Raw genomic sequence first — 11012 nt, 5'->3', positions numbered from 1 at the left:
AGATGCGTGGCGCGTAGAACAGTAAGACAGCATTATTTCTGCAGAAAGAAAAGTTATTCTTGAATTTTTAAGGTGTAGTAGCAAAAGAAATGCTTTAGTGTTAAAATAGCATTATTTTTGCACCTTTACAGTCATCACTGTTATAAATGAGGTCTCAACTCAATCTGAATTTTGTAATATTTATAAAACAAATATTTCTAAAAGGTATAAAAGGCAAGTAAACAGCGCTGGGTGTGCGGGGAGTCTACGCTCCACCAACACGCACACACGAACATCAAACATTCTAAACATATAGAACATGGCTTTTACATACTAAACCCTAGTATGCCTATATATAAGTACAATCAGGAAAGGTAACAAACAATCATTTAAGTTCCATAACTTACTAAAATTGAGTACGCCTATACATATTCACGATCAGAAAAGGTAACAATCCTTTAAGTTCCATGACTTAACAGTCTCCATTTTCCATTCCTTTTCTTGATTACGCACAAGTCTCCATTTTCCATTCCTTTTGAACAATATGTCTTGCTTTAAGTTGTCAAGCAACTCGGTCTTCAGGCCTTATGTATCCCGTTCTTCCCGGATCGAAGAAAAGCATATCCATCTCCTTTTCAAGGCCAATAGGCCTGGGTCAAAAGGCGCGTTCAGGTCAACAGGGGGAGTAACAGCAAAGGCCTTCGATGGCTGTAGCAGCAGAGGTGCCAATGGCATAGCAGTCGGATCAGTAAAGGAGCCTGCAGCTCCCTCACTATCTGGCAAGCCACACATTTGTGACTGCGGTCCCACATTACTCACTTAAAGCTGAGGCACACGCGGCTTTCAGTACTCACTCAAAGCTTAGGCAATGGCGGATTGCAGTATTCAAAGCTGAGACAAAGGCGGCATTCATTACTCACTCACAGATGAGGCAAACGCGGCTTTTAGTACTCACTCAAAGCTGAGGGAAATGAGGCTTTCAGTACTCAAAGCTTAGGCAAAGGCGGCTTTCAGTAGTCAAACTGAGCCAAAGGCGGATTTCAGTACACTCAACTGAGGAAAAGGAGGCTTTCAGTATTCAAAGCTGAGGTTAAGGGGTCTTTCATTACTCAATGCTGAGGCAAAGACGGCTTTCAGTACTCAATGCTGAAGAAAACGCTGCTTACAGTACTCATTAAAAGCTGAGGCAATGGCAGCTTTCAGGACTCATAACTGAGGTAAACGCGGCTTTCAGTACTCACTTTAAGCTGAGGCACAGTTGGCTTTCAGTTCTCAAAACTCAGGCAAAGGCGGCTTTCATTACTAACTCAAAGCAAAAGCTCTTTCTGAACAACCCTAAATATATCCATAGGCGGAATCTGAGAGGAATTTAAAAACAGGTCTCCGGAAAGGCCAGTCCCCGAGCCGGCGGACGACTGCATCCCGCTTCACTGCAAGACCGACACCCACGCCGCTCATTGCCGGACAACCGTGTCCTAGGATCACTGTCTCCCGAGCCGCCCGAGATGGCACCTGGACCCCGGTGCGGCTAGCACACACTTCGCCCAGGACCGGAGCCCAGGGGTTCGGGAGAGCTGGTCACCGGGACACAACCCCCGGTCTCCAGGACAGCCAGTCCCCGAGCATGCGGACGACAGCCACCCGCTTCACGGCACAGCCCGTACCCGCGCTGCTCAAGGACAGACCCTCGGGACACGGGACAGCCGGCCCCCCGTGAAGCCCGTGGCCGAACTCCCACAAAATGGAACGACCCTCTCCGAACCAGTCAAGGTCGGCCCTGGACAACGATGCGGCTAATACACGTGTCGCCCAAGACTGTAGCCAAGGGTCTCGGGACGGTTTGATCCTGCACATGCAGATGGAGGACACCGGGAGCTCGGGAAGGCCGGGCGCCGCTCCGCACAGGACAGTAACCCCGTCTTCCGTGACATCCAGTCCCCGAGCTGGCGGACGACAGACTTCCGCTTCACGGCATGGCCGGCACCCAAGGCGCCCGAGGACGGACCCCCGGGACACGGGAAGACAGCCCCAGCGCAGCCCGTGGCCGAACTCCCGCACCCAGGACCACCGTCCCCAAGCCGCTCTAGGTCGGCCCCGGACCCCAGTGCCGCTAGCACACGCGTCGTACAAGACAATAGCCAAGGGGTTCGGGACGGTTGGATCCCGCTCCTGCGGATGGAAGACACAGGGAGCTCGGGAAGGCTGGGCGCCACACCACACAGGACAGTAACCCCGTCTTCCGTGACGGTCAGTCCTCGAGCCGGCGGAAGACAGACTCCCACTTCACGGCATGGCTGGCACCCACGGCACCTGATGACGGACCCCCGGAACATGGGACAGCTGGCCCCCGCACAGCCTGTGGCCCAACTCCCGCACACGGGACCAACGTCCCCAAGCTGCTCTAGGTCGGCCCCGGTCTCCGGTGCGGCTAGCACATGTGTCGCACATGACCATAGCCAAGAGGCTCGCGACGGTCGGATCCCACTCCTGCGGATGGAGGACACAGGGAGCTCGGTACGGCCAGGCGCCGCACCGCACGTTACAGTAACCCCGTCTTCCGTGATGGCCAGTCCCCGAGCCAGCGGAAGACAGCCTCCTGCCTCTCGGCATGGCCAGCACCCACGGCACCCGAGGACATAACCCCGGAAGACGGGACAGCCGGCCCCCGCGCAGCCCGTGGCCCAACACCCGCACACGGGACCAACGTCCCCAAGCCGCTCTAGGTCGGCCCCGGTCTCCGGTGTGGCTACCACACACGTCATCCAGGACCAGAGCCCAGCAGTTCGGTACGGCCGGGCACCACTCCGCACAGGAGAGAACACTCCGGTCTCCTGGATGGCCAGTCCCCCAGCTGGAGGAAGACAGCCTCCCGCTTCACGGCACGGCCGGCACCCATGGCACCCGAGGACGGACCCCCAGAACATGGGACAGCCGGCATCCACGCAGCCCGTGGCCCAACGCCCGCACATGGGACCAACGTCCCCAAGCCGCTCTAGGTCGGCCCCGGTCTCTGGTGCGAGTAGAACACACATCGCCCAGGACCGGAGCACAGGGGTTCGGGACAGCTGGCCAACGGTCCGCACGGGACTGAACGACCTGGTCTCCAGGACAGTCAGTCCCCGAGCAGACGGGAGACAGCATCTCACTTCATAGCAAGGCTGACACCCACGCTGCTCATGGCCGGACACCTGTGTCCTGGGATCACCGTCCCCGAGCCACCCGAGATGGGACCCGGACCCTGGTGCATCGGACAGCCCCCGTGCCGCCCAAGACCAGTCCGCAGATTGCGGGACCACTGGTCCCAAACCGCCCAAGAGCAGCACTGTGGTTCAAGGCATGGCAAGCCCCGAGCCTTGCGTGGCCGGATCCCGTGCCCTTCCATCGCCATCCCCGAGCCACCCAAGGTCCGCTCCGGACCCCTGGGCCCCTACCACTCGCGTCACCCAAACAAGAGCCCAGGGGCTTGGGACTTTTGGCTCCCGCGACTCCAGATGGAGGCACCCGGTGTTAGGGACAGCCCTCCGCCGCTCCGCATGGGAACGAACCCCGGTCTGTGGAACGGCCAGTCCCCGAGCCGGCGGATGCCAGCTTCCATCTTCACGGAAAGGCCTGCCCACACACTGATCAAGGCCGGAACCCCGTGACAAGGGGTAGCGTGTGCCTGTGATGCCTGAGACAAGTCCGTAGATAGCTGGACCGCCGGTTCCGAACCGCCCGACAGCAGCTCCGCGGTCAAGGCACTGCCAGTCTCCATGCAGCCTGAGGCCAGACACCCTGTCCCAGGGACTGCCGTCCACGAGCCGCCCAAGGTCATCCTGGGACGCAGGTGCGGATAGCACTGGGGTCGCCCAGGGACTCGGGACAGTCGGCTCCCAGACTCCGGATGGAGGCACCTGGTGTTCGTGACGGCCGGCCGCATCTCCCCACGGGAACGAACCCCGGTCTCCAGGACGGCCAGTCCCCAAGCCGGCGGAGGCCAGCCACCCTCTTCACAGCAATGCCGGCCCCCCTGCTGATCGAAGCTGGACCCCCGAGTACAAGGGGTAGCATGTCCCCGTGACGCCCGAGAGAAGTCCGCAGATAGCTGGACTGCCGCTTCCCGAACCGCCCGACAGCAGCATCCCTGTTCAGGGCACTGCAAGCCCCGCGCCTTACGTGGCCGGATCCCCTGCCCTTCCATCGCTGTCCCCTTGCCGCCGAGGTTGGCAACGGACCCTGGGGCCCCTACCACTCGCGTCGCCCAAACCGGAGCCCAGGGGCTCTGGACGGCTGGCCGCCGCTCTGCATGGGACCGAACCTCCTGTCTCCAGGACAGCCAGTCCCCGAGCCCGCGGACGACAGCCTCTTGCTTCCCGGAAATGCCGGACCCACGCCGCCCGTTTCCGGACACCCGGGTCCAGGGATCGCCGTCCCAGAGCCACCTGAGGTCAGCGCCGGACCCCGGTGTGGCTAGCACACAAGTCACCCATGACCGGACACCAGGGGCTCGGGACGGTCGGATCCCGCGCAACCGGATGGAGGCACACGGGAGCTCGGGTCGTCCGGCCACCGCTTGGCACGGGACCGAACCCCCGGTCTCTGGGAAGGCCGGTCCCCAAGCGCCCAACAGCAGCCTCCCGGTTGTAGGAATATAAATGTTGTTTTTGCAGAGTTACATTGTTTAGAAGGAGGGAATGTGGTACTGAGATATGCTTACAGTGATAAGAAGGCTTAGCAGGCAACCATGTAAAATGCAGACAACCAGACTCCTTAGGACAATTAGGTGAAAATCACACTGTTAAGTCAAGTCAGATAAGTGAAGAAACATTACCACTTCAAGCAGTAAAAATGTCAAAAGAAATTTGAAATTTAACAGGCCGGCGACTGAAGGCCATGCATTGTTTGTGAAGCATCAGATAGATTGTGAACCTGGATTACCCACTCAGTGGGGAAACAGGGGAGGGTCCTGTCATCAAAAGGTATTTTGGAGCTAGTAGATGTGTTTTGGAACTAGTAGATGTGCTCTCTCCTGCTTGTGGGGCGCCCGCCATTGCAATCGTGAATAAATTACTACTTCACTGAGATCCTTGCCTGAGCCTAAGTTATTGGCTACGGAGTGTTTCTCACACGGTTTAAGGCAGGGCTAGTACCCATGCAGCCCGAGTTCAGACCCCCTGAACACGGGACAGCCGGCACCCTTGCCGCTCGAGACTAGACACCTGGGCCCTGGGATTGCTGCCCGAGGTCAGCACTGGACCCTGTTGCATCGGACAGCCCCCATGCCGCCTGAGACCAGTCCTCAGACTGCGGGACTGCCGCTTCCCGAACAGCCCGGCAGCAGCATCCTGGTTCAAGGCATGGTCAGCCCCCACGCAGCCCGAGGCCGGACACCCGGTCCCAGGGACCGCCATACATGAGCCGCCCTAGGTCGGCCCCGGACGCAGGTGCGGCATGTACTCGCGTCACTCAAACCGGAGCCCAGGGGCTCGGGACGGTCGACTCTCGCCCCCATCGAGGCCGGACCCCCGGAACAAGGGACAGCATGCCCCCATGCTGCCCGAGACCAGTCTGCAGATTGCGGGACTGCTGGTCCTGAACCGCCTGACTCGGACACAGTAAAACTGAGCCTGCTACAAACATCTATACCCTTACCTCCCTCTAAAATTACTAATGTTCTGCAATATCCGTTGCCAGCAGCAGCACTTATGGGGATTGATGGGGTGGTAACAGAATTGGAAGAAAGAGGCATTATTAAAAGGACCCATTCACCTTATAATTCACCAATGTGGCCAGTAAAGAAACCAACTGGGCAATGGTGCTTCAATGTGGACTACAGACAGTTAAATGCTAACACCGCACCTTTAACTGCTGCAGTCCCAAACATAGCAGAAATAGTGACATTAATACAAGGTGCTGCCCATCCTTGGATGGCTGCTTTGGATGTTAAAGATATGTTTTTTTATGATTCCTCTCCTTGAGCAGGACAAAGCTCAGTTTGCTTTCACCTGGAAAGGAATCCGATATACTTTTAATAGGCTTCCACAAGGATACAAGCATTCTCCCACAATTGCCCACAATACTTCGGCTAAAATTCTAGCAGAGATTCCTATTCCATCGGATAACACAGTATATCAGTATATAGATGATATCCTGATAGGGGGAAAGGATCAGGAAAGTGTAAGAGACACAATGGAAAACATCCGGAAGACACTGACTGATTTAGGATTGGAAATCCCTGACTCAAAGTGCCAAGGGCCTGCACAGGAAGTTAAATTCCTGGGAGTATGGTGGGTTGATGGAGCTGCCTCTATTCCTCAGGACACGCTGGAGAAAATAGAACAGAGACAAAGACCTTCTAATGTAAAGGAATTACAACAAGTATTGGGTGCTTTAAGTTATTGGTGTAAACATATTCCAGGTTTTGCTATCATTGCGCGTCCTCTGTATAACTTGCTTAGGAAAGGAAAATCATGGGAGTGGACTGAACAGCATACTAATGCAATAGAATTATTAATAAAGGAATTGAGGTTGTTCCAACAGCTTGGCCCCATACACCCTACTGACCCTATCCATGTGGAATGGGGGTTCAGTGAACATGGCTCTCATTGTAACTTATGGCAAAGGGGGCCAGAGGGACCCGAGAGACCACTAGAATTCAGCTCCCACTCTTTCAGTGATACCGAAAGGAGATATTCGGATCTTGAGAAGGGATTATTGTCTCTAGTGCGAGCAGTGAAACAGACAGAGCAATTAAGGAGAAAACAGAATGTGATTGTCCGAGGACCTTTCCGTATCCTGGATGTAGTCCGTAAAGGAACAATACCACCTGCTGGCATTGCTCAGAAACCCACGGTTCGTAAATGGTATGCCTATCTAGAAGGTATTAATGAGATTATGCCAATCACTGAGGGTAATACTAAAATATCCAAACTACAAAAGGACATAGGTAGTACCCTCCTATTTCAGCCTCCACCGACCAAACCATCCCCGATCCAGGAAGCACCTCCTCTAAAGGAAGACAGTGATCTTACAGGGGTGTGGTTTACAGATGCCTCGTCTCATAGGGAAAACGATAAGTGGAAATACAAGGCTTTGGCATTGGAAGTAGCAACAGGAGAAAAACTGATTGAAACCGGTGAAGGCAGTGCACAGGTAGGGGAACTTAGAGCAGTTTTATTAGCTGCACAACATGGTGCTACCCATATCTATACTGACTCATATGCTGTTTTTAAAGGAGCTACCGAGTGGATTGGTCACTGGGCAGTTAATGATTGGCAGGTGAATAGAGTTCCAGTCTGGCAAACCGAAAGTTGGAAACAACTGTTAGAGATAGGAAAGCAGCGAACACTACATCTAGGATGGGTAAAAGGACATGATCAGTCAAACACTGTAGCTGCCCAATTCAATCAGCAGGTAGACAGCCTCACACGGTTGCAACACATTGATGTCACTAATGATAACCAAGAGTGTGAACGATTGCTCGAATGGTTACATGTTAAGCGTGGCCACACCGGATGGGCTGACTTATACCAGGAAGGTATAGCTCGAGGATGGCCTGTATCAGTCAAACTGTGTGAACAGGTGGTGACTGCCTGTTCCCAATGTCGCTTACGGCTTAACAAGGACCATCCGAGTAAGGCACCTCCCTTGCACATTCGGGACAGGAAAACATTGTGGCACTCCTGGCGGATTGATTACATCGGCCCATTGCAATCATCGGGGGGAAGAAGTATGTTCTAGTAGGAGTAGAGGTAATATCTGGTCTCACTATTGCTGCTGCTTTTGCATCAGCTACTGGGGAAAACACAGTAAAGGGACTAAAAGGATGGTTCAGCACACTCCCCCTACCTGAGGAAATTCAAAGTGATAATGGCTCACATTTTACAGCTGCAGTGGTACAAGACTGGGCCAGAGAGGAAGGGATCCGATGGGTATTCCACACCCCCTATTATCCTCAAGCGAATGGTATTGTGGAACGCACTAATGGATTGGTCAAGCGTTTCGCAGATACTCATGAATCTGGATGGCATTTGCGGTTACATGACACCATCTATCAATTAAATAATAGATGGAGTGGAGATGGCTGCCCCAAAATGAAAGCCTTCCGCGCATCTTCTACCACAATCACTCCAAAGCACTATACTGAAATAGAAAAGCATCATACTAAAATAGAAAAGCACCCTGTAGGATTTTCTCCTGGACTGCCTGTGCTGGTAAAAATGCCTCAGATTGGAATAGTACCCATGATACTAACTACTCCCAAAAATCCCTATGCATGGGAAGCTAAAGATTGTTCAGGAAAAGTACACCGGATCAGCACCCAGTGGATATCACCCTCTTTCTAACCCTGCCGGTTGAATACAACCTTTCTTTCTTTTTATGTTTACAGGAACCCTGAGCGAACTGTATATGGACAGCTGGAAGATGATGAATCAACAGTTTGGATTAATAATGCTATGCTCCACCCTGACCTTGATGCAATCGCTACTGGTTTACAGCCAAGGAGACCCAGGCTGACTGTGGTCCCAAGCCTATGTTAAATACACTGGGATTTTGGGAACACAAGCCTTAAAGGAAAAATTAAACTTAGCTACAGTGGTTATGCATGGAACTGAGGTGTTTTTGAGACATGAGTGGGGCTGGGATAAGAGATGGCTTCCACTCCTAAAAGGAAGGACAGGAGAAGAAATCCGGGTGGGGTGTAGAATGGTTGATGGCTCAACTCACGAGAAATCACAGAATCACAGAATCACAGAATTTTCTAGGTTGGAAGAGACCTCAAGGTCATCGAGCCCAACCTCTGACCTAACGCTAACAGTCCCCACTAAACCATTTCCCTAAGCTCTACATCTAAACGTCTTTTAAAGACCTCCAGGGATGGTGACTCCACCACTTCCCTGGGCAGCCTGTTCCAATGCCTCACAACCCTTTCAGTAAAGAAGTTCTTCCTAACATCCAACCTAAAACTCCCCTGGCTCAACTTAAGCCCATTCCCCCTCGTCCTGTCACCAGGCACGTGGGAGAACAGGCCAACCCCGACCTCGCTACAGCCTCCCTTGAGGTACCTATAAAGAGCGATAAGGTCACCCCTGAGCCTCCTCTTCTCCAGGCTGAACAAGCCCAGCTCCCTCAGCCGCTCCTCGTAGGACTTGTTCTCCAGGCCCCTCACCAGCTTCGTCGCCCTTCTCTGCACCTGCTCAAGCACCTCCATGTCCTTCTTGTAGCGAGGGGCCCAAAACTGAACACAGTACTCGAGGTGCGGCCTCACCAGAGCTGAGTACAGGGGGACGATCACCTCCCTAGCCCTGCTGGTCACACTGTTCCTGATACAAGCCAGGATGCCGTTGGCCTTCTTGGCCACCTGAGCACACTGCTGGCTCATATTCAGCCGACTATCAACCATCACTCCCAGGTCCTTCTCTGCCTGGCAGCTCTCCAACCATTCCTCTCCCAGTCTGTAGCTCTGCTTGGGGTTATTGCGCCCCAGGTGCAGGACCCGGCACTTGGCCTTGTTGAACTTCATGCAGTTGACCTCAGCCCATCGGTCCAGCCTATCCAGATCCTCCTGCAGAGCTTTCCTACCCTCAAGCAGATCGACACACGCACCTAGCTTGGTGTCATCTGCGAACTTACTGAGGGTGCACTCGATGCCCTTGTCCAGATCATCGATGAAGATATTAAAGAGGACCGGCCCCAGCACCGAGCCCTGGGGGACGCCACTAGTGACTGGCCTCCAACTGGACTTGGCTCCATTCACCACGACTCTTTGGGCCCGGCTATCCAGCCAGTTTCTAACCCAACGAAGCGTGCGCCAGTCCAAGCCAAGAGCAGCCAGTTTCTTCAGGAGAATGCTGTGGGAGACGGTGTCAAAAGCCTTGCTGAAGTCAAGGTAGACCACATCCACAGCCTTTCCCTCATCCACCCAGCGCATCACTTTGTCATAGAAGGAGATCAGGTTCGTCAAGCATGACCTGCCTTTCATAAAGCCATGCTGACTGGGCCTGATCGCCTGCTTCCCCTGCAAGTGCTGCATGATGACTCTCAGGAGGATCTGCTCCATGAGCTTTCCTGGCACTGAGGTCAAACTGACAGGCCTGTAGTTTCCCGGGTCTGCCCTCCTGCCCTTCTTGTAGATGGGCGTCACGTTTGCTAGCCGCCAGTCTGTTGACTGCGGAAAAAAAGTTGACTGTGGAGAAAGCCACATTAATAACAATATCTGGAAACCAAGTGACAACAAAGTCCTGTACTACAGATGAGTGGGATTGTTGGTATAATTTTACTCTGCTAGAACCCACTATTGTAACTTGTATATGGCAACAACACTGCCCAGGTTCAGGCCTGTCGCTGTCACGGTGTACAGGACTACTATTTAGATTCAAAATAGATGTGGTTGAACCTGATCCAACTACACCACCTGACCTAACTCCATACATTGCATTCGATATACTGCAGTATGGAATTAGAAATATACCCAGTGTCACCATAGCACCTTATGATGATCCTTGGAATCATGCATTATCATGGTATAGTGCAATCATTGGAACACCTCAGAACAAAAGGGGTCTAAATCTATCTACCTTAGTTCTACATGGAGACAAAATATTTTTGAAAGATGAATGGAGTTGGAATGATTCTCTAAAAATGGCTGAACTTCAAACCATATCTGGCCAGACAATACAAATTGGTTGTCGAATAACTAATGGATCCACTTATAATCGGCCGACTGAAATTAAGACAGTATACTGTCTTAATTCTACCAAACCACAAAATTATAGTACTGATTGTACCAAAATAACTGAACCAAATTTTGATTGCTGGTAAAATTTTACTTTCACCAAACCTATAATAGTGTACTGTCTTTGGGGTCACAGAGGCACACAATTATTATTTGAATTCATGGTTAATACAGAAACATCATCGACTACAAAGGATAAGAAGCCTCTGCCTCCGCAGATACTTGAAAACGATCCGACTCAGACTCCCATTGGTCTAACTCCTTCCATCTTCAACACAGGACCTTACATAATTAAAAATGTGGGACAACAACAAATTCT

Source organism: Netta rufina, assembly GCF_964035555.1.
Source record: "Netta rufina genome assembly, chromosome: W".
NCBI classification, from domain to species: Eukaryota; Metazoa; Chordata; class Aves; order Anseriformes; family Anatidae; genus Netta; species Netta rufina.
Note: the sequence above shows the minus strand (reverse complement) of the source record.